Source organism: Dromaius novaehollandiae, chromosome 11 (genome assembly GCF_036370855.1).
Source record: "Dromaius novaehollandiae isolate bDroNov1 chromosome 11, bDroNov1.hap1, whole genome shotgun sequence".
NCBI classification, from domain to species: Eukaryota; Metazoa; Chordata; class Aves; order Casuariiformes; family Dromaiidae; genus Dromaius; species Dromaius novaehollandiae.
The window spans coordinates 18,992,314-19,017,351 of record NC_088108.1 but is presented as its reverse complement, the minus strand read 5'-3'; the positions used below and the strand labels follow the sequence as shown (position 1 = coordinate 19,017,351).

At 35.7% G+C, this 25,038-nt stretch overlaps 1 long non-coding RNA gene across 8 annotated transcripts in view; it reads right to left on the bottom strand.

The window, feature by feature from the left end:
* The window catches only part of LOC112981744 (uncharacterized), a 148,718-nt gene extending 128,291 nt beyond the window's left edge, over window positions 1-20,427 (bottom strand). For all 8 annotated transcript variants that reach the window (XR_010391062.1, XR_010391058.1, XR_010391061.1 and 5 more), the window contains exon 1: window positions 20,323-20,427. This is a non-coding gene — a long non-coding RNA (uncharacterized LOC112981744). The remainder of the gene's footprint in view (window positions 1-20,322) is intronic.
* Window positions 20,428-25,038: the final 4,611 nt, after the last annotated feature.

Sequence of the window (25,038 nt, the reverse complement as noted above, 5' to 3'; positions counted from 1 at the left end):
AAGGGAAGCAAGTTTGGGTGCAATAATTGTGAACAGAAGGTGAAAGGAGCCACACAGCCATGAAACTGCTCCTCTGTTATGACACTGGAGTGAAAGGACAGGGAGACTTGCATATCTGCTCCCAAAGTCCAGGTGGCCCTCTGGGAAAAGCTTAAAATACTGGCATAAACGCACCAAGCACTAATTAATCATGGAGAGCGTGCCTTCTTGCTTACTTCTTGCTGTCTCTACAGTTCCCAAATTTTTTCAGTTAAGCAAAAAGATCAGAAAACAAACCTATTGCTGAAAACCAGAAAGACTCTAGGAAAAAAATGGTTGGTCAGTAATGTTCTGATGGCTGGTTGTGTGTGTGTGTGTTATCTGTAATGTATGTAACCCCCCTTCCCCAAATTAAAGAAAGATAAACGCCTGCAATTATAGTTGGCCATGACTTTTTGAAAGACTGTTTTCATCAGAAAGTGCCAATTCCTTAAAAGATTTTAAGAAAGGTCAGTTTTGATAAAGCTTCAGAAGAAAAGTTATTTCAAATCCATCATAATGACCTGATAATGAGAAACACAGCAGGTTGGTTTCTCTAACATTCATTTGTGGGTGAGAGAAGAAAGGTCAAAGGCCTGAATTAGTGGCTGTTCCTGCCCTCTCCCTCAGAAAACTTGGGATTACAGCAATGAAGAAGGTGCGTAAGAAAAAAATGTTCTGCCTAGATCTCTTGCAGCAATCCATGTAGCTCCAAGCACAGTTTTTTATAAGCATAACCCCTCTGAACAGTATCTCCCTCACTTTTTATCACTACCTGTTACTTATTTTATAGCAGTTTCATTCTCAAAATTGCCTCTTTACCAGTAGAAGTGGTCATTTTATGAGTGAACAAGGCACTATTCAGCGAAGAGAAAATAACAAAGATCACTGAACCCTGAATCTCCCTACATGTAAGTCTTGGTTCGGAGTCCACTTTTACATGAACTGTAAAATGTCTTCCACTTCCCCTTCCCTTTCTTTGTTCATTTTGCCAAAACAGAGTTGTTGTGTACATGCTCAAGTCTTGAGTTCTGAGTGCTTTCAAGTTTTTTTGGAGAATCAAAAGTAAAATTCATTGCCTTTGTGTCATAATATAAAAATCGTATTTGTGACTGGATAAAGTTCAGCTATTTCACTAAAAATGTAGTCAAAGCAGAGTGCAGCACAGAGTAGCTCATTAGGCCACTGCAGCAATGAGCTATTCTCTTGTTTTAGTCAGGAGGCAAGAAATATAGATTCAGCTATAGATTTTTCTCTTACTTAATCTTTCCAAGATATCTGTATTTTCAGGGGAAATCATGTAATGCCTTTATGCTGATAAAAGTCAGAGAAGTCAAAGTAAAAATACTGGCAAAAGAACTTGATGTTGCTTGAGAGTACACAGAATATGCCAGCACCTTAATTTTTGTCAGATGTCTCCATATATTTTATTTCTATCTTTGGCAGCTGATGGAAGTTAAAGAGCCAGGACTTGTATATATTAGCACTGATTTGTAACTGAGCAGTTGGGATACAGTTATGATCAAACAAGTAACAATATCCAATACATGCATCATAATTACACTATGCTTAGCTTTTCAATTACAAAACTGCAGTCTTGTTTACATGCATCAAGGCCAACAGTTCTACTCCATCTCTTTTTTTACAGACAAGGAGAAATCAGAAAGTTATGTTGCTGAAGCAGCAAGAAGTTAAACTAATCAACTTCACATTATGTATGTCACAGTCTTTGCATTAGAAAGACAAAATGTTGACAGGGGAATACTTTTGTGGTGGTCTGAGGATATTATTAGTTTAATAACAGTAAGAAGAGCCCGTATTCAGATGCATATTGAAGATATTCTGCAACTAGAAGGCAGACCATAATAATAGTATTTTTTCACAAAGCTGTCAAGGGGGCCATAATAATGTATATTTCTTCTTGAATGAAAGAATAAATAAATGCCATGTTAAAAGCAGACCCAGGAGCATACATTATTAGCCTTTGTTGCTATTCCCTCCTTAATTGGAATACAAAACTAGAGAAATAACTAGAAAAGCTATGTTAACACAAAGTTATATACATTTGTGAAAATGTGAATACTAAAACTCATGCAGGTTTATAGCCATGGTATGAATTGTTATGAGTATGTACCATCTTTCTATCTAAGCAAAAGCTTAAGTAGTGAATGACAGTACACATTTCTAGGCATACACTATCAAAAAAAGTGTTGGATATCTACTTCCGAAATTTTAAAAACATCCATAGCCAAAGATACAAACATTTATTTGCCAGTAAGACATTTGACCAAGTAATCCTTATTTTTCAAAAAAGTGTAAATGTATACACACAACTGCCACTTACACACTGAAGAAAGGTTTTCAGTAAGTTACCTCATTATTTTTCCCCAAAGTATTACCACAGGGTAGTCCAACTCTATTACAATTCTAATGCTAATAATTTGTTATGTTTAATGAGTCTGCAGTGTATTTAATGGCTTGAAATACAGTACAAGAGACAGCTCAAGATATCAAAATAAAAGTAATTTCTATAATTCCAGCTTTGAGCTAACCAAGGTAACTCTTCTAGCAGGAAAAAATGGAGTTTCCTACTCAAAGATGCTTGGGACTACCGCAGTATCTGTTCAAAACTGGAAGAAACACTGATTGCTTAGGTAACTTTCCCCTCTGATTCCTGAACTAGAAGGTAAGTATGCAGTGACTCACCAGACTGTCTTTGACTAGTTTTATGTAATTTGTCCATCTTTTCCGAGTTTAGTCCATAGTGCCCTGTTTCGCTACACAGTAGCAAAGGAGGATGGAGAGCACCCCTGCACAGACTAGCCTGTAGTATCATGCTTGGGCAGTCTTTGGGCAAGCAAAAGTTTAAAGTATTGTTCTATTCTCAGGCAAATGAGTTGGGACTTTGACTTCCTTGGTTGAGTGTTCTAGCCACTGTATTTTACTATAAAGAGCAGACATCTTTCTTCTGCAGTCCCATTTTAAACAAGAAAGAGTGAACACTCCTAAGCTATTTGGGAACGTTATGGGTACCTACCTTCAAAAATGCATGCTCTACGTAAATCATAAAAATATGTAGGTGCAAGCCTACTGTCACGATCCAGAAACTGAAACTGAATATGGTAATGGACAAAACTTCAGATATTCTCTGTGCTTAATACCATCAACTATTCATCTTTGCACAGATTTTTCTCTTAGCATATTTGTTATTTAACTTCTTAAACAGCCCTAACTCCTACAACTACAGTAAAGAACGAGTATCATACATAAGGTTTAGATTCTACTGTTGGAGGCAGGTATCAAAGGTTTAGGGATTTATTTAATTCATTTAATGTATTATTTAATATATCTTTAAATCAACAATGTTGCAATCTAAGGGCACACAATCAAGAACTCAAAATATTGTAATACGATAACTGGTAAGCAAAGAAAACTCAGTATTTGAATATAGATAATACACAATCTAAGTGAATTGCCTAATAAGCCGCAAAGCATATTTTTCCTAAGAGAAAACAGTAAGTATTTGCCTACATAAGGACTGCAGAAAGTTAAACAATAATGTAAAGGTATGAGGTTATATGATGCTAAAGCTTCACGGAAGTCATACCAAAGACGAACAAGCTACAATATATGGCACACAGCAAGTTCCAAGGCAGACTAGCATGCAAGCTTAAAGTGCATCAGATACTCAGGAGTAATTATCGATGTACATACACCTATATTAAAGGTGATGTAGTGTCCCTTTCATCAGTAGGCAAGTGGTCTCAAATTTCTTCCCACCTAAGAGTGTTGACAGTCATTTTCAGTGGTACGTTCACAGGAGAGAGTTCTACAATAGCCTGTTTTCATGCCCATAGCCAGGGCGAGACTGAAATACTTCATTCCTCTACTAACCATTCCACACACTGACTTCAGAGGTACTCCACACATACTGTGTTAAGTGCATGTGAATTAGATCAGGATAATCTGAGACATCATTTCTATCAGTGAAAATTCTGAGACAGTTTTAGAAGCGTAGAATATATCCTTTGTGTGACACCACTGTGGTAACTGAATGAATGTGCAATTTTATCGTAACGGCTAGCTTTCAGAATGCATTATAACATGCTCCTTGAAGTTACTGCTCACCGATACTATGATATTAAAGTACAACAAAAAAAATCACAAATACTTTAAATATCATTTTTTTCAAGTACCTAAACTACCTTCAGCTTAGTATTTTTAGAGGCATATTCCAGATGAACTAAGGGCTGCCAGTTCATATCCCAAATTTCTCATCGCTGATTAAGACAACAGGGGTTAACATGGCTTCTGTAGCATACTTTATCTATGACTAATCATAAGTCATAACTCTTTTAGGATGAAAAATACCATTTTTTCAGGTTTTTAATCTCTAACATTAATTGACATACCTCAGAGGGTTAAATGAGATAGGAAATGATTCCCTTAGGAAGATACAATGAATTCTAGGAAAATAAATTATTTGATTTAGAGAGCAGTTGCATGCCATGTCAAATCAATACAACTGAGTGCTTAATACTATTTATTTAAGATGGATTTGGAAGCTTCTTTAGTCCTCTATTGCTGCTTCTGCATTCTTTCTCTCCACCTGTTTTATATGAAGCGGAACATCCAAACTTAGATACAATGTGAAAGGAGTGTTAAGGGTAAGCTTCATATCTGTATTACCAAACAGCTGTAAAGTACTGCAGGGGCCTAAACTGGCCCGCACCAAAGTTTAAGTTTTCAGAAAGAAAAGGATCTAGAGAATGAAGGGAAATAAAAATCATGTGTAAGAAAAAAACCAAAACACAGCACTGTACTACTTTCTTAGTTAATTCTCTGAGATAGCTACAACTGCTTTGACTCTAATGATAAAATAAAATGAAACATTGAATAGTCTACACTGTCTTTCATTTCATAAAATGAAACACTGATCAGTCTAGAAAAGCTATTCAGAATGGAAAATCTCAAACAGCTGAAGTTTGGCAAAGTTACAAGCAACTGAGACTCTAGATGTTACTACAAAAAAGTATCAGAAAACCTTAATGATACCCATGCTAACATCCCTACCTAAAACATGTACACTTTCAAGACAACCAGCAAAAAATCTCTTCCTAATAGGGCTGTTTAAAGTAGTCTAGGTCTTCAGATTCGTAAAATAGAAGCCTATTCTCATTCCCAAATGAGTCTGGGTGGTGGGAGGAGGGGTATGCAATCTCCTTCTTTATCCATGACAAGCAGCCTTTTTTGCATTATCTTTTCACCATAAGCTTTCTGCAGCAGAATCATAATGACCCACAGGGAAATGTATCAGCTACTCTGTCCTGAGAGAATACACTTATGCCACATCATTGTTACTTTAAGAGAGGTTGCTTATTGTCCTCATGAGAACATTTCCATTGCATTACCCTGCCTCCAAATGTATTTTCATCCTTAGGAAGAGTTGATGATGATGTTTTTGTTGATAGGAAAATCAGAATAGCTTTCACAAACATTTAAATTCCCCCATACTATAAATTACTTTGTCATCCTATTAAAATATCTTCAAAAAGTACAGCAATGTAAACTTCTTTCTGGGTGCATATATTTTTCATCTTAGTGGAAGGAGAAGAAACTGAAAATTGTTCACAAAAGTACACAGGGAAAACACAGCAACGTAGTGGGGCAAAAATGGGTCTCCTAGAGCAGTACTTTATCTCTTCCACAGACACTTACGAAATCCTTAACAATAACTTGTGCTTTAACCTTTAAAAACAATAATAATAAAATCTCAGCCATTCACTCCTGAGGCTAAGGAAACTCAATAAATAGGGCAACCTATGTTTGACCTGAAGACGATTAGACTGAGGAAGGATGGAAGTTGAATCCCCTCACAATTTTACTACAGCTGTTTAGGCCCACATTTGGTTTTTTTTGTTTTTTGGGTTTTTTTTTAAGCAAGTAGGAATAAAAAACTTAAGAGCAAAGAACAAAAAGTGCTAGTTTAAGAACTGTTTAAGTATTTGGGGCGGGAGAGGGGGAAAGGGTTTCCTCTCCCTAAAACATCATACAAATTCTTGGACTAAAAATTCCTCTTTCCACTTTCATTACTAAGGCAGAAAAGAGAAGCAAATGGCAATGGCTCTGTAACCATAGTAACACTTTCCCATATTTTTTCAAAGAATTTATGAGCCACTACAATTTTGATTCTGCATTCTGAGAATGAGGCTTCTATCGAAAAAGAGAATAAAATTAACACTATTTTGGTGCAGTGTCTTATGACAACTTTTAAAAAGATTTTTTTTTCTGACATCAGTAGCTTAAAAAAGAGGTCACAGCTGAAACAAAATTGCAGTAAGAACTATAATTGCTTATACATCCTTTTTTCTTTATTAACATGCAATACATAGTACGTAAGTCTCAGGAGACAGTATTTGGAAATTATTGCCTGCATGAAGACTCAGTAATTTAAAATGGCCAACTGTAAGAAATTTGCAATAATCAGAAGAAGCGTGGAAAGATATATATCATTTCCATACGTTATCTGCTTAATCAGAAAATGCTACTTTTCATACTCATGAATATAAATTTCTTAGCTTTTGTTGCTTGGGTCAAATCTGAAAAGCTGTCTTTCTGCCTCCCTTCCTCTTAATAGGCATGTATACTCTCAACTTGTATTTATTTTGAAGAAAGGTATTCACAGGATCTTATGAGCACAGCCAATTATTTTAGCAAGAAAACACACCCTTCCATCTTACAATTAATACTCATTCATAAAAAGCCATGCTCAGAAATACACAGTCATAAAATAAGCACTCACAATAGACTTTAAAATCTTAAGATAGTATATTCAAGTATATTCAAATTCTAAACAAATTTTGTTTCTCTATGAGACAATCTGAACTTGCTCTCCCACTATTTTTCCACATTGCATTCATTTCCTCAGTATATGACTAACTGTCAAAAAAGGAGATAAATTTCTGCATTATCTTTCTGTACTGGGTAGCATGTGTTTCTTACTGAACACAGAAATAAACTAATCATTGATTTCTTTTAGTGTCACAGCTGTATGTCATTTTATAAAAGGTCTTATTGGGAAGTCACACAGTTCATTATTCTGAATGCATTTACTATATGCATGTTAACACCAAATTTGGTCTGAAACATTAACATGTTTAACTTAATAAAAATGCAGTTTTAATTTCAACAGGAACAGTAACTTTCAACAATAAGCACTGATCATTTACTTTTTCCCCCCAAGATTCAATTTTCTGTTCAGGTCATGCTATAGTCTCAGTAGGCTACAAAGCTGTAGTAAGTTATTCAGAAACACTATAATGTGAAGAACTGTGATTTACTCCATCTTTATTTAAAATAGAATCATAGAATAACTTGGTTTGGACAGGACTTCTTGAGTTCATCTAGTCCAACTGCCTACTCAAAGTAAGTCCAGCTAGAGCAAGCTGCTTAGGGCCTTGTCAAGATGAGGTTTTTAGTATCTCCAAGGTTAGAGGTCCCACTACCTCTCTGGGCCCCTGTTCCAGTGACCTTTTTCATGACCACGCTCATTTTTATTTTCTAAAAAAAAAAAAAAAAAAAAAAAAAAAAATTCACTGCAGTTTCCCATGTTCCAACTTATACCTATTGTTTCTTATCCTATCATTGGGCACTTCTGGATTTGTCTTTTCTGTGGATTCCCATTAGGTGACGGTAGACACAATAGATAAGATCGCCCTTTAGTCTTCCCATCTTAAAAATGAACAAATTGAGCTCTCGGACTGTTCTCATGCTCCAGTCCCTAACCATCTTTGTGGCCTCTGCTGCTCAGAGAGTTCATCAACATCTCTCCTGTGCGAGGAAACATCTTTTCTTGTACTATTTTGATCAAGTTAGACAAACATACATGGTTTTATTCTAACATAATAAATCAAATGAAAAAAACAAAAACAAACAAGACAGCTTTAGAAATAAGGTACAAACATAATACATTGGAACTTTTAATATTAAATGAAGTAAACTTTAAGGAAAAAATGTCTGATTAGAATAATTTATCCAATTATTATAGTAATCATCAGGAGTTTTGACTGATAAGTGTGAAATCCTCTACAAATAATAAAGTGAAAATTGAAGTATCTCAAGGCATATACTATATCCTAGCTTCAAATCATGATTACTTTAGAGTTTACTGGACACTGACCAAACTGAAAGATAACAAAGGGAGGTGGAGGAAAAAGAGAAAAGAAGAAGATGCATCAAACATTATACAGTTACGTTCAGTAATGCACTAGTCACACACAAAAGATTTAAGGATGACAGTTTCCCTTGGCGGGGGGGGGGGGGGAAACTGTAATAGTCACAAACTTAAATCATTTTGTAATTTTACAGTCTAAAACAAATGAGGAAATAATGTACTTGCCCAAGAGGAGGTATAAAAATAATCCTGCTTAAGTGGAACAGTGCGAAGTCATAATATAGCCAATCATTCCTTGAAGAATTTCAGTTTATAAGCAAACAATATTATACATTAAGTAGTATGTTGTGTAAGTCATCCATGTCCATCTAGCTCAGATATGCCCAGGTCACGGTACAAGGGTTTTAAGAAATGCATCCAGTCTCTGAGAATACTTCCACAGAGCGGTGGGGAGGGCAGAGAGAGAGGGTGGCAGAAAGAGACTTGAAGATTAAAGTAGGTTCTGGCTATTATGAAAGAGAATAGTGGAAGCAAAAGGACTGTAGCCTAGAACTTGGAAGACGCATGTTCAACAGCTTACCCAACTGCAAACAATACAGAAGACCTTGCTCACGTCACTTCATCTACCTATCTCACTTCCGTTTGCAAAACGGAATAATACAGTGATGATACCTACATTACAGTCAGTAAGGCACTCAAACACTACCAAAACGGTGATTGTAGAGCAGGGATAAATACCGTGTAGGATGCCAGGTACGTGTGCATCTCTGCCTTTCCCCCCCCCCCCCCCCCACAAAAGAAAAAAATCAAGGCTAAGTTAATTTTTTTGCTGCTGTGAAACGACTTGGTAATGTGCAAATAACTCCAAATTTCAAAATCTCCATGTGGCAGAAAACAAAAATTAGTCCAATACTGGCCTGTTTATAAGCTTCTGGAAGTAACTGTTTACATTTTTTAAACATTACAAAATTTTAAACTGACAGATTAAGTAAGAAATCAAAAGCACCCAACACTTGGGAAAGACTGTAGCAAAAAGGCTACACCCAATACTCAGGTGAGATGCAAAAAGTCATATTTCAAATGTAATTTATATGACTATTATATGACTAAACTTATGTTAACCAAGTGTCATATGATATTCACGACTGAGCATGGAATAATCTAAGGGCCAAAACTCTCTGAGATATCAGCTCATCAGCACATGACAGATTTTCAAGGTCCCTCCCCCTTTTTCTTCTCCATAGGAACTATTTTATACAATTCACCCACCTGAATCTTCTTAAGTGATGTCTATATAGCCTATATGCTATAATATATAAACACTGACTGCACACAAAAAAGGAACTGTTTTATTTCTTGGTGGGTTTGTAAGTTTATCCTTCTCCTTAATTTAAAATAACAGGAACCAGATAGGAAAAATACAGCTATTATTTGTGAAGGAGCTAATAGAAGAAGCAGGAAAATAATCATTCTTAAAATACCATAGAGTTAACAGGAAGAGCAACACCAAAAGGAAAAAAATCATAAATAACATTCAGGATGCAGATTTTGCACAGGACTGAATCAGAAAAAAACACAATTGGTGTATGACTTATTCATTATATCTCATTAAATGCCAGATGTCAGCCAGCAGGAAAATAACACAAAAAGCACTGAGGACAAGACAGAGCGCCTTCCTCCTCTGCAGCAACAGCTTATCTTGAGCTGTAATAGCAATTACTGCTCAATTGTAGATATAAAATTTGATACTTAAAAAATCTACTTCTATCAAATCACAATTGATTTAGTAAACACTAATCAGATGTAGAACATCCCAAATTATGAAACAGTTAATTAAAATAACTCACTTCATCTAGAAAAGCCACCTACTGTTCTCCCACTGCCTGTTACTAAAAAAGCTGGTGACCAGGGAATTAACTCTATATCCAAGGCAGTTCCACTGACACAACAGAACCTAATGGGCTACAAGGGCAGCAACACACCACATAGTATGTCTCTCCCAATCAATCTTTTTTGGGGGGGTAGGGGGGCATTATCCAAACATGAATGAATCTATGACAGATGGACACAACAAGCTATTATGGTCTACCAAGTTAATTGTCTGCAAATTAAGCTGCAGTAGACTCAAAATAAGTCTCCATGCTAAAGCTATTAAGACCTTCTCTGTCAATAACCTGCATTAATACAAAATCTCCAATTATATCTCAGCACAAACTGTAATGACTACAAATTACAGCAGTAATTGTATTATACAGCAAAGTGATTTGATTCATTGCTTACAAGGCATACTTAATAAGCTGAAGTAAGATTATTTCTATATTCCATCTCTAGAGTCTATTTTTCTAAACTATAAGTTTGTAGGATTTTTTTTTACTCAACATTGCATTGCTCTGTTTGCCACAAATTATTTAACGCAGATTTTTTGCAAAAGTCTTGAGGATCTTTTTAAATTACTGAGGTAAGTCTGGTAGGACTTGTAAAGAATCATGAGTTATCACTGCCACCAAAAGATAAATGAAGGCAGCCAATCTCTGTATGGCTAAGAACTCTCTATAGGTATCTGCTGATGAGCAAGGGCAAGAAACCAAATAAACTAGCTTACATTCACATTTCTATTAGGTGACAGTTCATTTTAGTCACACAAATGTTGTTAAATTAGAATAACAAAGTATCCTATACTACTCCCAGGGGAAAAAAAATTAGACAAATACAACATGTAGGCCAGGAAATATACCAGACTAGTGACACCTCCCGGTCTCAGCTTCCCACTCAAACAGGAAGCTATTAGGTTTGGGAGAAAAGCTGCTGTGTTTCTTCTCATAAGGGGTCTTCGAAGGTTAGTATGATACAGAGGAACACGTGGTGGGCTGGGCAAAGAGAAACCACACAGAAGCATCATTAAGACAACCAAAACCGCTGGGCTTGAAGTTCCTAAGAGTGGCATCCTAGCTGAAGGACTTCAGCAAGGGGCTCCCTACCATGAAGTCATCTCTGATAAGCTACAAAGTTGGTAGAACAGCAAAGGCCTTTCTTTTTTTTTTTTTTTTTTTTTTCTTTTTTTTTTTTAAGAGACTGACATGTCAAATTTGGGATTTGTCCAACCATGAACAAGAAACTGTGAAATGCAAAAAGGATAGAAGGAAAAATATATAACCCTGGCCTGCAGATACCTTGTTAATAGTTCTTGATAATGAGAGAATGACTGGAGGTGATCATTAACAGCACTCTGCTAAATCCAACACAGACTATGTAACGCAGTTACGTCCTCATCCTGTAGCCAAATGAAAGAAATTTGTGAAATCTAGTATTTGTCTTGAAAGTTGAGGCTCATAGAAACAAGACTTTTAGGAGTTCTGTGGTTGATATTTTGCTCAATAGACAAAAGGTTATTAATTTATTGGAAGAATCTCATTGATCAAAAAGCTGGCTCAGTTTGTTCTTAATAGGTTATTATAATGATGATTATGAAAATCAAGAAAAAGCCAGAACTCTAACTGACTCAAATTTGGAGTAAGCTAAGGAACGCCTGCAAGTTTTAGAACTCTGTCCTTTTGACATGATGTGGAACAACGATGTTCAGCATCTTCCACCAGAAAAAGCCGTGGTAGTTCACCTTTATTTTTCCTTTAATGTCTGTTTTGATAATGTTAACATTAACATTTTAAAATGTTACTATGAAATTCCAGTGAAAAATTTGAATGTTTGAATGCCTGTATTTCTCCACAACAATCTGTGCAGTTGCACTCCAACAGAGAGAAAAATCTGTTTGCTGAATATTTAACAATGGATTCGAACAGGAGTACAAAAATATGGAACCAGGAAGCATTCTTAATAATTGAAAGCATTTCATATTCATGCAAACTGCATATTTGCAACATATATTTTAGAATACTTATCCTCCCAAGAATGAGGTCAGTAAACTCTTAATTTTGGAAGGATTCTTTCTTTTCCCCTCACATGATTATCTTAAAAATGTATTATAGCTGCAGGTCATATTGTTATGCAAGTAAAAGAGGTTTTGGATAAAACCCACTTCCTATTTAGAGATATGGTATTGTTAATTATGATTTAATTGATCTCTCTGACAGATGTTCCTTATGCATCTACAGTTTAGGAAAAAAGTCCTTGTCTAGTGAATTTGATTATAGCTGTTGAGTAGTGCAAGAGGTGGATATTCACATAGCACAGTTATTTTCTCATTCTAATAAAAAAAATACATAAAGAGGAACTATTATTTAGAACTATTATTTAGAACTATTATTCCTCCCATTCAGTAAGCCAAAAAACTAATGTGCAGTCACACACACACACAAAAGGGAGACTAAAGAGTGTGTAACAGTCTGTGGTGAAAAAATAAGGGTTCTAAAGTCATGAAAATGAGTGTTATTATAAAAGCTGGCATTATAAGGCAGTATACAAGTGCTAGAGATCATTTCCTTTCATTTAATACATCTTCAGACCGATTTATCTTAGGATATATTTTTATCATGCATACAGAAAGCATATCCTACAATGATTATACTTGAAAATCTAGACCAAGTATTTGATATCACTGTGTTCGAAGTTTTTAATTTATTCTTCCAAACACATATAGTCATGTTAATTTCCAGACACCAAAAGTTCGAAAGTATGCGATTACTTTAAATATGAACATACTTAAGCATCTTAGTGACATAGAAGAGTAAGTCCCATTAACTTACAGTACATCAGTTATTTAGACACCTTAAAAAAACTTGTCAATACTGCAAATTTTTAAATGCAAAATTGTTTTATGTTTTATTAAAATTATCGATTATATAAAAATGTGGGGGAACTGGAATGTGTTCTCAGCATGAAAACCATGTCTTAAAAGTCTGTAAGTAGTCTAGCAAAGCCAAATCCATAAAGTATATACATTTCCTTTCTCCTCAATGGGAACAAGTAGTGCACCTCGTTTGAATAATTCTAAATCTATTTACAAAGAAACAGCAGTAACTACTTAGCCATGCCATGGCAATGAATATGCTTTGGTTGCACCAGAAAGCCATTATTATTTTTGCAAAATTATTTTTGCACTGTGCACAGTTAGCTACACAATGTACTGCTTCTTAAAAAGGGCACAATTAAACAAATAGGGGCCTCAGAAAAATGTTTTAAGCTCTCTATCCAGAATTTTTCCTCTCCCACTTAAAAGCAATTATATCATTTTCTAAATTTTGTAGACTTTTTTTTTGCATGACTACATTCTAATATATAGGCAAAATTGAGTACACAGTTTATTTTCCTGAAATAATCTAATATTATATTATATACTAATTTTAACAGTAGTGTAAGACAGTATGTCTTCCACTGTTCAATGTTTGGAAAAAATCTGTACACAATTTTAGACAATTTTCTACATGCTTTTGTACTGACGTGTATTAAAATATATAACTGATGCCAACTGACAGGTACAGTCCACTTATTCAGTGGTGTTAGACAGAACAAGTTTGTGGCATTAAAGTAAGTGAAACAAACAAAGACACATGATATGAAGAGGGGCAAAACTGTAAGTCTTGAAATTAAATTGTTAAAAGGAAAAAGAACAAACCAAAAACTTCAAATTGCCCCTTCCTCTTAGCAACTCTGCTTAGTAGCAATTGGCATGGGAATGGTTCTCTCACATGAAAGCTCCTTCCTTCATGAAATAGAGATGATGATCTCTCTGTACATAATTCAAATAATTGACTGTCTACATCTATTTTTGTTGATATACATCAACCCTGCAAAATTAACAGAGCTATTACTTAGCTGAAGCAATTTTACATTGTCAGAAAAGACTATCCAAAGCAATACAGTGTATGCAATACTTGCTTTTATGTTTAAGTTACCAAAAAGTATTATCCTCTATTTAAAAACAACGCAGGTAACCTACAAATCCAAAAACAAAATCCACCCACAAGTAAGTTTTTTTAGACATTGTGACATACAATTCTAGAGGTTACTACTTTTTGGCTTCTAATTTTGGAATTATGCAAATAGAAGCCTATTGAATTACACCATACAGACATCTTCTAAACTGAAATCTAATTAAAGAAACCATCAATGAGTATTTTCCCAGAGCTGCCAAAAAGGCAGTGTAATCAACAACATGCAGAACTACTGAAATAATTAAACTACATTTAACACAAGTCTGAACCACAGCACTGCATCCCTGTTATACTGTGAACCTATTTTCTTGTGTACAAATACATGATCCAAAGTGCAATAAAAATGTATTCTGGTATGAACACCTTAACATTCATTACTTGTCCCAGTGAAATCAGTAATGGTTCTGATATGCTCATTAACACAACAAGATGCTGTCTTTGTTTGCTTTTAACACTCAGTGATAAATATACTGCAACTATTTTTCATTTACTGCTTCTTGGTTTCCAGTTCTCACATTAAGTTCTACAAGTCTCAGACAACTTTATAGCTCTAAATGATTTCGTTTTCAATGCTTAAACCCAGAATGTTTTGGTTGTGATTGGAAGGGCTATTTCTAAATCTCGATTAAAGCTCACTTGTTCCGGTATTTCAGGGACAGTTAGTTAACATATCAAAAAAAGAACGACTGAAACAAAATGCAAAGAAGTCATCACAACTATATAGTCCTCTCTAGAGGCAGGTAAGTAGGCCCACAGTCTCTCCTTCCTTCTGTGTGAATGCACTATCACAGGAGCACAAACTGGACGTCCCCCAAAGCAATGCACTTCTTAAAGCATTATTCACCATCTTTCCCATATGCTTCTGCCTCTTTCAAATCAACAGCTGTGTGATTTTCAGCATAATAAACTGCTCATCAAAATGAAGCTATTGCACAAGCTTTAATTCTGATATTCTCAACCGCACTGTGAGATCAACATAAAGAACGAGATGGTATAGGAGAGGAGATCAGTTAAAAATACCCATTTCCAATAGGCTTCACAGATCACAGTATCTCCTAACACAGTGTTACTTTCCTACCAATATATACACCATGGAGTAATTTCCCAACAGGCAATGATACAATAGCCTAGCACTTCTATCAGACTTAGAATTCGCACCAGTGGTTTTCACTGCCCACAGTCGATTAGACTATGCCTACCTTCGTGGACCCTTAAACCAGCAGCAGTTCAAACTGGCAACATAAGGTTCTGTTGTCCATTTTCCTGCCCCAAGCTACCGATGCTGACAGTATCTCACATACTACAGAGTATTTATATTTACTGTGTTGAAGATACTTCGGCAGTGATGATTATCTCTGTGTGATTATTTTTCATACCATTTTTCTCCTTCATTTTTTTCATTTTTTTAATGAAAAGTGAAAAGACTGACCAAAATCAATAAAAAAATATTACATTGGCATTAAAGACTGGCCATTTAGTTGCACTGATCAGACAACACTGCAGTACATTTCAGTTGAATTTGCATTTCACTGAGAATCAAAAACATATATACATATGGAAAATGTGGTGATACGTACTTTATTTTTGCTTTTTTGCAAAAAAGCCCAAACTCTCCCAAACATTATAAACACTTTTACTACTGGCAACACTCTTGAAGTATCAAGTGCTGCAATTTTCCACACATTTACAGAATACAAGTCAAGTTGTCAGAATTTTCATCACTGCTTGCTGCAAAAATCAACCCCCCCCCCCAGCATTCACAGTGGTTTGCCCTCAAAAGATTTTGTCACTAGAGATTAAAAAAAAAAAAAATTGCTGCATTCACAACAGCCAGATGGTCAATCCAAAGTCTGTGTGAGAGAATCGTCAATTAATAATTCTCTAATCTACACAGTGTTTGGCTTCTCTCCCCCAGTGTATAAGATCTGCCTCAGTTAGCAGAACCCCAGAAACCCATTTAAAAATAAAGTTTGGGATTTCTGGAATTCCACTCAGCGCATGGCTCTGCATTACAGCTGGTGAAGGACTACCGAGGTGGATGTCCCCTTCCTTCACAACTCTCACTGGATTAAAGGGTGTCTTAGCACTGAGCAATTTAATTCGCACAGGAGCTATAAACCCTCAAGGCCAGAATTGTCTGGGAACCTAGAAAGCTGTCACAAGAACTGAGCCTAGCTCTCTCATATGTTCATGTAATGCCCTTCCACTCTACCAGACATGTCTGCTCTGGTTTATAGTGAAGTGGCATTGAAATTCACCTCAGATATATATGGCAAGATTTAAGTTATACCAAGTACACAGAAGAATTATAATAAAAATTACCATATAATTATCATTGCTTCCTGCAGGTTGCCATGCAGCTTCCTTTGAAAACAATACATTTTGTTTCACAGCATATAATTAAATCATATTATCTCTAAACCTTCTATGGCAAGACCAAAGTTTTGAAATTGAAAAGGAGTTCTACAGAGACCTACCAAAAATAGAGTGCATTAGTAAAACCAAAGAAATACTCTGATGTGCATAAAAGAATAGATTTAATTCCTTTTCTTTCTGTGGAAATGGGTAGGTATAAGAACTTATCTGCTGGACACTTTTTTAAAATATGATTTTAAAAATATCACAGAAAGATAAAAGTTATCAATCTATCCCATATGAAATCATACCTTCTGTTTCCAGTATATATTGCGTTAATTTAGGCTAAGTAAAAAACCACAAATACCAGTTTAACACTGTTCCAAAAGGAGTTTAACAATCACTATAATCAAACCATGACAACAGACGCACCAAAGAGTCCCAAGCCACAGGAACTTATTCTTAATGCACTGGTCTTCCTGTAGCAGCAACAATCAGTTTACAAAGATGCAAATCAATTTTAGAAACACAGTTCTAAAATAAGGTATTTTAGATACCAAAAAATAAAAGCTGTCTAGAATGCTTGCAAATCCATAGTTATTCATACATGTTCAACAGTATTCCAGCAAAACCGAAGGTCTTCCCTTCCCCCAGCTTTTGGGAGGAAAGGGACAAGAGTCAGACTCTCCATTTTGGAAAACACGGAGTGGAAGAGGAAAGGGTGGAACCAGAACTATCCTAACAGGAAAAATACTCTTAAGACTGCTCTGCTACTTCTTTCATTTGAACTGGGAATAGCATCTGCTTTTACAACAAAGTGCTGTCTCCTGCAACAACAGATGTCCCCTATGCATCCTGGAATAGGAAAGCTGTTTGAGATTGGAAAAGTTAATCCCTCTCAGTCACAGAGGAGACAGCCATTTTGAGTTTTAAGATTTATGATTTCAATTTAGCTGCTTAAATATCACCTAATTCTACTCCTCGTTGTTCAGCCAATTTGGCTCCAAAGAGATCTCCTCAATGTTTTTCAAACTTCTGAGGCCAAAGTTTCAAGATATGCTCGTATCAGTGGCAAAGGCAGCTTAGGACTTCTGTGCACCGTATTACTAGACTTCAAAGTCATCATCAGACACTTGCTATAAATCAAACTCAAAAAGAAAGTTTCTACAAGAGGCTTTTGCAGGTTACAAATTAAAGGTTTTTTATTTTGGTTTAGGTATGGTTGAGCAAAAAGTTCAAGACAGGCAGAGCTTGAAGAAATGAAGAGTTAATTTGATGTACCTTTTATCATGAGCAATAACAATGAACAAAATAACCACAACTTTTAAGAAAACTTGATGCATGTGAGGCAATCAATAAAGAAAATAGAATGGTACTTCATGTTGCATAATGCATGAAAAAATAACGAAGTCCAAGAGGACATGCCCGCAATCTGGAAGGATGTGATCCTCATTTGGAAGTGTAGAATAAGGCAAACACAGTTTGTTTATGCATATGAATCTCAAAAAGCTGAGAGAAATGCATCTGTGATGTGATGAAGTCTAGCTACTTGCTTTGATATGTAAAAAGAAGCATATTCCTGAAGGAGACTTTCATTAGTAGGGGCATTATACTGCTGCTGAATATCCAAGCAGCATAGCTATTGCATTGTTTTCTTCAGGCACCAAGAAATTCTCTTTTCAGAGTTACTGGTATAAAGGTTTTAGAAATTCTAGAAAAGGGAAAGAAAATACTGAGAAGGTACAAAGTTCTTCTGAACAGCAACAAATCCAATTTGGTCAGGTAAGGGGTTAGTTGCTGAAGTTCTTTTGCTTCAGACAGGAAAAAGAACACGTAATAGTAAGATGTAGTTTTGAAGTTATGATAAAACAAAAGCCAAAGCAGTAAGTCACACAAAGGCCAAAACAGATTAAGCTATCCACCACTGCTTCTTTCTTAACACACTTAAAGATAAAATTTCTCTCAAGTTGTTTAGGCATATCTGTAAAATAACTATTAAACTTTATTTACAGTTTGTTTACAGCAGTTATACAATCACTCGGAAGCAGCTGTGGCGGTTTGGATGTTACCGTGCTCTAGTGGGGACTTGAAATATACAACAAGCTCCTTGTCCATTTCCATGCAAAGTCAGCAGATTACTTGAGCCATTGCCAGCAATGATGTATGCTAAAATAGATGACTCTACACTGAAATGATGAAATTATAATCAGTAGCAAGGATTATACTGTTCAGCAGTATAAACAGCAAACTGTTTTGATCTCCCCAACTAGATCTGCAAGAGCATGCTTGTGTTTGGCAAGGAGTTTCTGGTCATTATGAAGAGATGATACAAGGTCTGTATGAATCTGAGGACCTATCAACATAACTACTTTTCTTGGTTCATTTGCTGTGATGTGGTCTTTCCAAGTTGTAAAAGACTATGGCATCTTCCGGAACTGCAAAGAGGAAGGAGGTCTATCTCATTAACACTACACAGATTATGCTTAATGGAAGCTTGTGAAAGAACTTAGGAAGGGGCTCCTACAGAATGTTTATAAGCATGCTTTTGGCCCTGAAAGTATTTCAGAGAAAAAGGGATCTCACTTCTGAGAAAGTTACTTCTCTCTACAGCAAAATCATGATTAACCGGAGTGGGCAGGATATGGGAGGCTGGAACAGCTTTTATACTATTATAGTTAATGCATCAAGGTGTCTTTTTAAGTACAACCTTGATGAATTATTTCTAAAAATAGTATCGATCCAGGTAATCAATCTTACAGATTTTGTCAAAAAGGTGCCCCCCCCCCCCTTATATTGATTGCTTACAATAGGGCTATGTTTGAGAATGATAAAAGGCATTTCAGTCAATGCAGACTGTGGCCACTGACATCTTGAGAAACATGAACATTAAAAAAAAAAAATCTCTTTTGATGTATTTCTTATTTTTCTTCTTGCTTCAAGTGTTGCCAGTTACTCAGCTCCCTTCTGTTTATTTCTCTGATTATAGTTTGTGGAATAGTTATCTTTTAGAGTAACAGGTAAACAGGGGTTAATTTTTGCAACAGCAGCATCTCACAAGCATGTACAAAGTCAAAAAAAGGGGAGAACAGAGAATGACATGCATGCTATGAAATAAATGATTTTCAACTGGTTCTAACACTGATATGACAGCTATATTAGGAAGAAAGCAGACAGATTCTTTTATATTAATTGCAGGCTGTCATTTAAAAGTTAACTAGCATTTCAAATCACAAGATGACTTCAACACTATTCACGCAGAATTGCCAGCAATATTGTGCCAGAAGCCTGACAGGAATTGATGCAAGCAGTTTTGAACCTCTGACAGTGTATCCACTGAGAACGCAGTTACTTGAACAGTGTGACTAGTACTTACCTACAACAAATTCAGAAACTCAAATAAAACTATGTATTCAGTGTCTCATTTAACCAGAATTTGTACTAAAGAAGAAGTGTCAAGGTTGACAAAATGTAATGTATTCTTTCTTTGCAAGCAGAATGTTTGTAGATTTTACATGTATGTTTTTTGTAATAATGCAACAAATGCCTTCATGCATATTTCCAAAAAAAACCAAAGTGAAACCTGAAACTCAGATTTGCTAAAACAGTAAAGCCATGCACATATATGAGATAAGATAAAGAATTTCTAAAATGACAAAAAATACAATTCAGCCTTCCAAAACCCTGCCTCTTCAACCTTCCACAGCTGTATTTCATACAAGAGGGAAGAAAAACTTATAAGGAATCTATTATTTTATTTATTATTAATAATAATAAAACTAAATAGCATCTATAAGATATACAGAAGATATCTACAACCTATGTACAGAGAGCAAATTCTCCAAATTACAAAAATGTAAGCATTTTAGGACATGTCATGAGGTTACATACCCAGAAAGAAGAATCCTTCACGTCATTTATTTCATTTACTTGTTAGACACTAAATAAAATGAAAAATAAAGGCAATGAAAGATACAGTTCCACCTGTTGTTTCTTCTCCTCTGAAACATGACTGCCTATTCAGGTATTTATGAATGTTAAATATTTCAACACTTTAGTGGTACGGGTTGCCCTGGGGCAGAGGTGAGCTCCAACTATGGAGCCTAGTTGCTACCCTGTAATTTAATAATGAAGTACTTAAAGAAACAAATAGCATGAAGTTGAACTAAGCCCAAAGTCTCTTCTGAAAATAATTAAATCATACGTTAGCTAAAACACTCTGCTGAAAATACACTCTGGTAATAGAACTGTCTGAGGCATGGTAACAATTATGGTGGTCATGTCTTCCAGGTAGAACAGTCTCTTCTCCCTCCTTGGTGCCAAGTAAAATACCTATCTAAGAATCAGAAAACCTCAACAAGAGGTTTGCCATCTTTTGCCATTCTATTCCTGCTGAATATCAATTCATGTCAATTGGAACTAAATCATGATATGCAAGACACTGACCAGCTTGGTCTCCTGATGTAGCTGGAAGGCTGTAATTCTCGTTTCTATCTAGTAAATGCTTAAACCTATTGCTTGCTTCATGGCTGCTTAGAACTCCAAACGTTCTGGATTTCCTAGGCGTGTAAGCTAACCAGCAGGCAGTGACAGAGGGCAGAGCACTTTCTGCTTTGGTCAATTACCCTCACCTTCTATTAATTTTAAGTTTTTTTTTTTTTTCAATTGTGTGCCCAAAAGGAAGACTGAAACACGTAAGCCACACAGTGACACCTATTACAAGCTGGAGGCTGTCCACAGTCAAAATAAGACACATTTCAAATACATCTCCCTTTATTTATTTACCTATGAGCTGACTTAGGTGTCCAGCTCTTCCTAAAAGTTCTTCCTGTTCCATGTCCCGCTTTTAAGACAACTAATTTTACCAATATTAAGTAAATACAGGCTCCTAATTCAACTTCAGTTTAACATCCAGAACCCCAAACCTAGCCTTTCAAGTATGATAATACCTAAATTACTCTGTAAATATGGTCCTCGATACATAAGCAAACATCACCAATAATAACTAATGCCATTTTCAAAGACAACACTAAGGTTTGTAAAGAGAAAGATTAAATTCCAGTATCTCATAATCTAGTCAATTTTGACATGTATTTTACATGCAATTACGGCAAATCTCTCATTTGTAGTCTTGAATGTTTTTCGTAGATTTAGGCCTATAACACTTACTGCTGAGCTGTCTAACTTAATTATATTGTGGTATCAGTTTAATTTGGGGTGAAATTCTATGTTTGTAACATGTAAGAACCTGTCATAAGAACTAGTTAAAAGTTGCTCAGATATTCAGACTGTTAGAAAAGATGGATTAATTAGCAGAATAGTAATTTATATATTTTTAATTTTTTTTAAATTCAAGATTTTAAAATGTGTAGAAATATGTTAATATTTCTTATACTCTTACACTGTGAAAAAGTGAATTTAAAAAATTATTCATGGTCCTGCCAGACTACCTGCATAATGCCAAACTCTGTTAACATCTTTCAGCCTTCATCTCCCCTCCAAAGTAATGGAAATAAAAATAATCTTCCCTCTCCTACCTTCCATCATGCTGTTTTCAAAAGAAAAAGAAAGGGGGAGGGAATATCTCTATGACAGTGATTTTACAGTGGGTGATATCAGGTTACTTTTACGGATCAATTTTTATTTTTATTTTTTAGGACAGTGTGTCCATGCTGTAATACAAATAATGTAAACAGTAACAGGTATATTTTGTCCTAGACAATACAGATACCTCCCACACTGATTTCACAGAAGTCAGGCTTCCAAACGAGACCAGACCTGCACTGCACATTTCTCGGTATCCCTTCCAAACGTTTCCTTGTTCCATTTCACATACTTTGTGAATGGTACTTTCTGGAATCTCATTATAATAGATTATACATGTTTTATGTTGCCTCAGAGAACTGCATATTTTAGTACGCATACATCTCATCAAGAAATACTAGATCTGCCAGTTTTACTTTATCTACCCTAAATAGATACACTTGCCTTCTGAACAGAACTGAAAAGAGATTTTAGGTGATTTTAATACAGGCAGAAATCCAGCAGCTGGAGCCAGCTGTTAAAAATATTGAAGTCCTATTCATTTTTTATCACATACCCAAAAGGACACTGCTTTGTGTAGATTATATGGCATATTCAAATAAGTGTAGGAAAGAAGCTTCAGCCATTGTCCTCGGAATAATTTTAAGTAATGGATAATGATGCCCATGCAAAGATGAGTGAGAAAAAAAATGTTAAGAAAAATCTATTTTCATCAACCAGTCAACTATACAAGCGTGTCAAACACATGCATTTTCATTTCTCTCAGAACAGGTTCAACGAAGCATTAAAGAACATATTACCACAGAGACAGCTCTATTCTAGCATACCAAATCAGGAGACATACAGGTTACTTTCCTGATTTATGTATCCCATAGCATCCTCCTGCCAAGGCTGACTCCCATGACAGAAACAGCAGACTAATTCTAAAGGCATATGCTATACTTCATCTTTTCGCAAAATCTCCAGCCATCGTGATTGTGGTGCAAGCTGACACAGAAACTAAAAGATTTATAGTGTTAAGCCTTGCACAGCTTGCAAAGTTGACCAAAGCCGCACTTATTTCATACACTTATTAACAGAATCATTAAAGCCAGATCAGACTGTGTTTACACTGATGAAATCCTACAAAAGTTAAATGACGAAAGAGCTTTATGCTAACTTTTTGACCTGTTTCTCTAAATTCTCAACACATATGACATAGCATGTAAAATATTTATGTTCCCGCACCAGTTGGGATTTTTTCCCCTCTTTTAAATGTTTCTGTGTGAAATAATTAACACTGCTCACTAACTGCACACTTTTACTCAGTGTTGATCATCAAAATCTGAACTGCCTCACAGAAAATGTCATCACTAAATAGCAAAATTTGTAACAGTATCCCCTACTACCTTGTTAAAAAACCCTGAAGTGACAAATGATAGCTCCAGATCCCTTGTTACCTGAACAAAAAGCGCTGTTAATATAGAAATAAAAGAAAACAAATTTAAAAATCATGCTAAAAGATCAAGCAATAATGATCACAGTCAAGCTGAAGCAAAGTTAATATTTCAATAGCCTAGTCTATCACTAAAGATCAACACAAATCTAGACAAGAAAGCAAACTGCTGTAGCTTACCTTGAGAAGGTTTAGCAGCATATCCTCTCATAAAGCAAAAGCATTCTTCAGTCCCAAAAATCCATAAAAGAGAAAATGTGTGGTCTAAATTATCACTCATACAACATGGTTGTATCCAACTAGGATTCATGTGGAACCTTATGGCAAGGATAGTGACCCAGACTATTACGCTGGTGAAAATCTTGTTTATGCCCTTACTACAAAATCACTTAACTATTGCTGCTTACTACAGGAAGAGGATAAGAACATTAATCACGATGGAGCAGGAAAAGTTCGAGTTCAAAACAGACAACAGGACAACTTCCTTGGAATGACCAAGTTTTGACAGCATCTTTCGTTGAGCCCATTGTCATTAGGTACCTCATTTAAAGTCAGTGATACTTGGAGAAAAGGAAGAAAGCTTAGCAATGAACCAAGCTGCCACAGGAAATTATAGAGTCGGCTTCTCTAGAAACATTCCTAGCTCTACTAAGCCATCTATTTTAGGTAACTTCGGAATAATTACATCAAGTCTGCCATGATGCAGAACAATAGAATAGATGATGCATTAGAAATATCTTTCAGTCTAAAGAACACTAAGAACAAGAAATTTGTTACATTTCTCTGTGTGAATAGGATCATTTATTTCCTGCTGAACCAGGAAGTGTGTATTTGCATTCAGAATTACTTAGCGCTTTTAGATGAACATGCAATTATATTTTTCCACTGATACTGAACTCTTACTCAATGTAGTCACTCTATGTAAGAGCCTATGCAAGCCCAAAAGATTCATTTTACTCCCTGTAGCTAAAATAAATGAAATACATCATTCATGGACACGTAGGGCTTTCTTCCCTGTTTTCACGGTCCACTTACATGTACAGTTACCAAATGGAAGAATTGTAAATTTAACATAGGTCACAGGTGTCTTGCAATTGTCTGACATTTTACAGCCTGCACACAAGATCAATTAAGAAAAATGAAATGACTGATTCATGTACATATTTATATCGTTCAGGGGACTGAACTGGCTTTAAGAGCCTTAGTGCAGACTCATATTAAGTTCAATATTCTGTGTTGTCATGTCTTAATGCTGGCTGTATCAAGACAGAACATTGGACGTAACCAGTACCCTAGAGGCTGCATGTTTCCTATCTCCTGTTAGCATTGGTTTGTTGCTATGTACAAGAATCGAGCTTCTTTCTTCTCTATTCAGTACTTGTGAGACAGCATTTAGAGTACGTTGGCCAGATTTATGTCCCCCAATACAAGAGAGACATTGACAAAACTGGAGGGAGTTCTGTGGAGGGCCACAAAGATGATCAGGGGCCTGAAGCACATGAGGTATAAAGAGAGGCTGAAGGAGTTGGGTGTGCTTAGCCCAGAGAACAGAAGAGCACGCAAAAGAAGAATCTAATTTCAGTCTTCCACTAGTGAGTGGTCTTCCACTAGAGAAGAGAGAGCTAGAA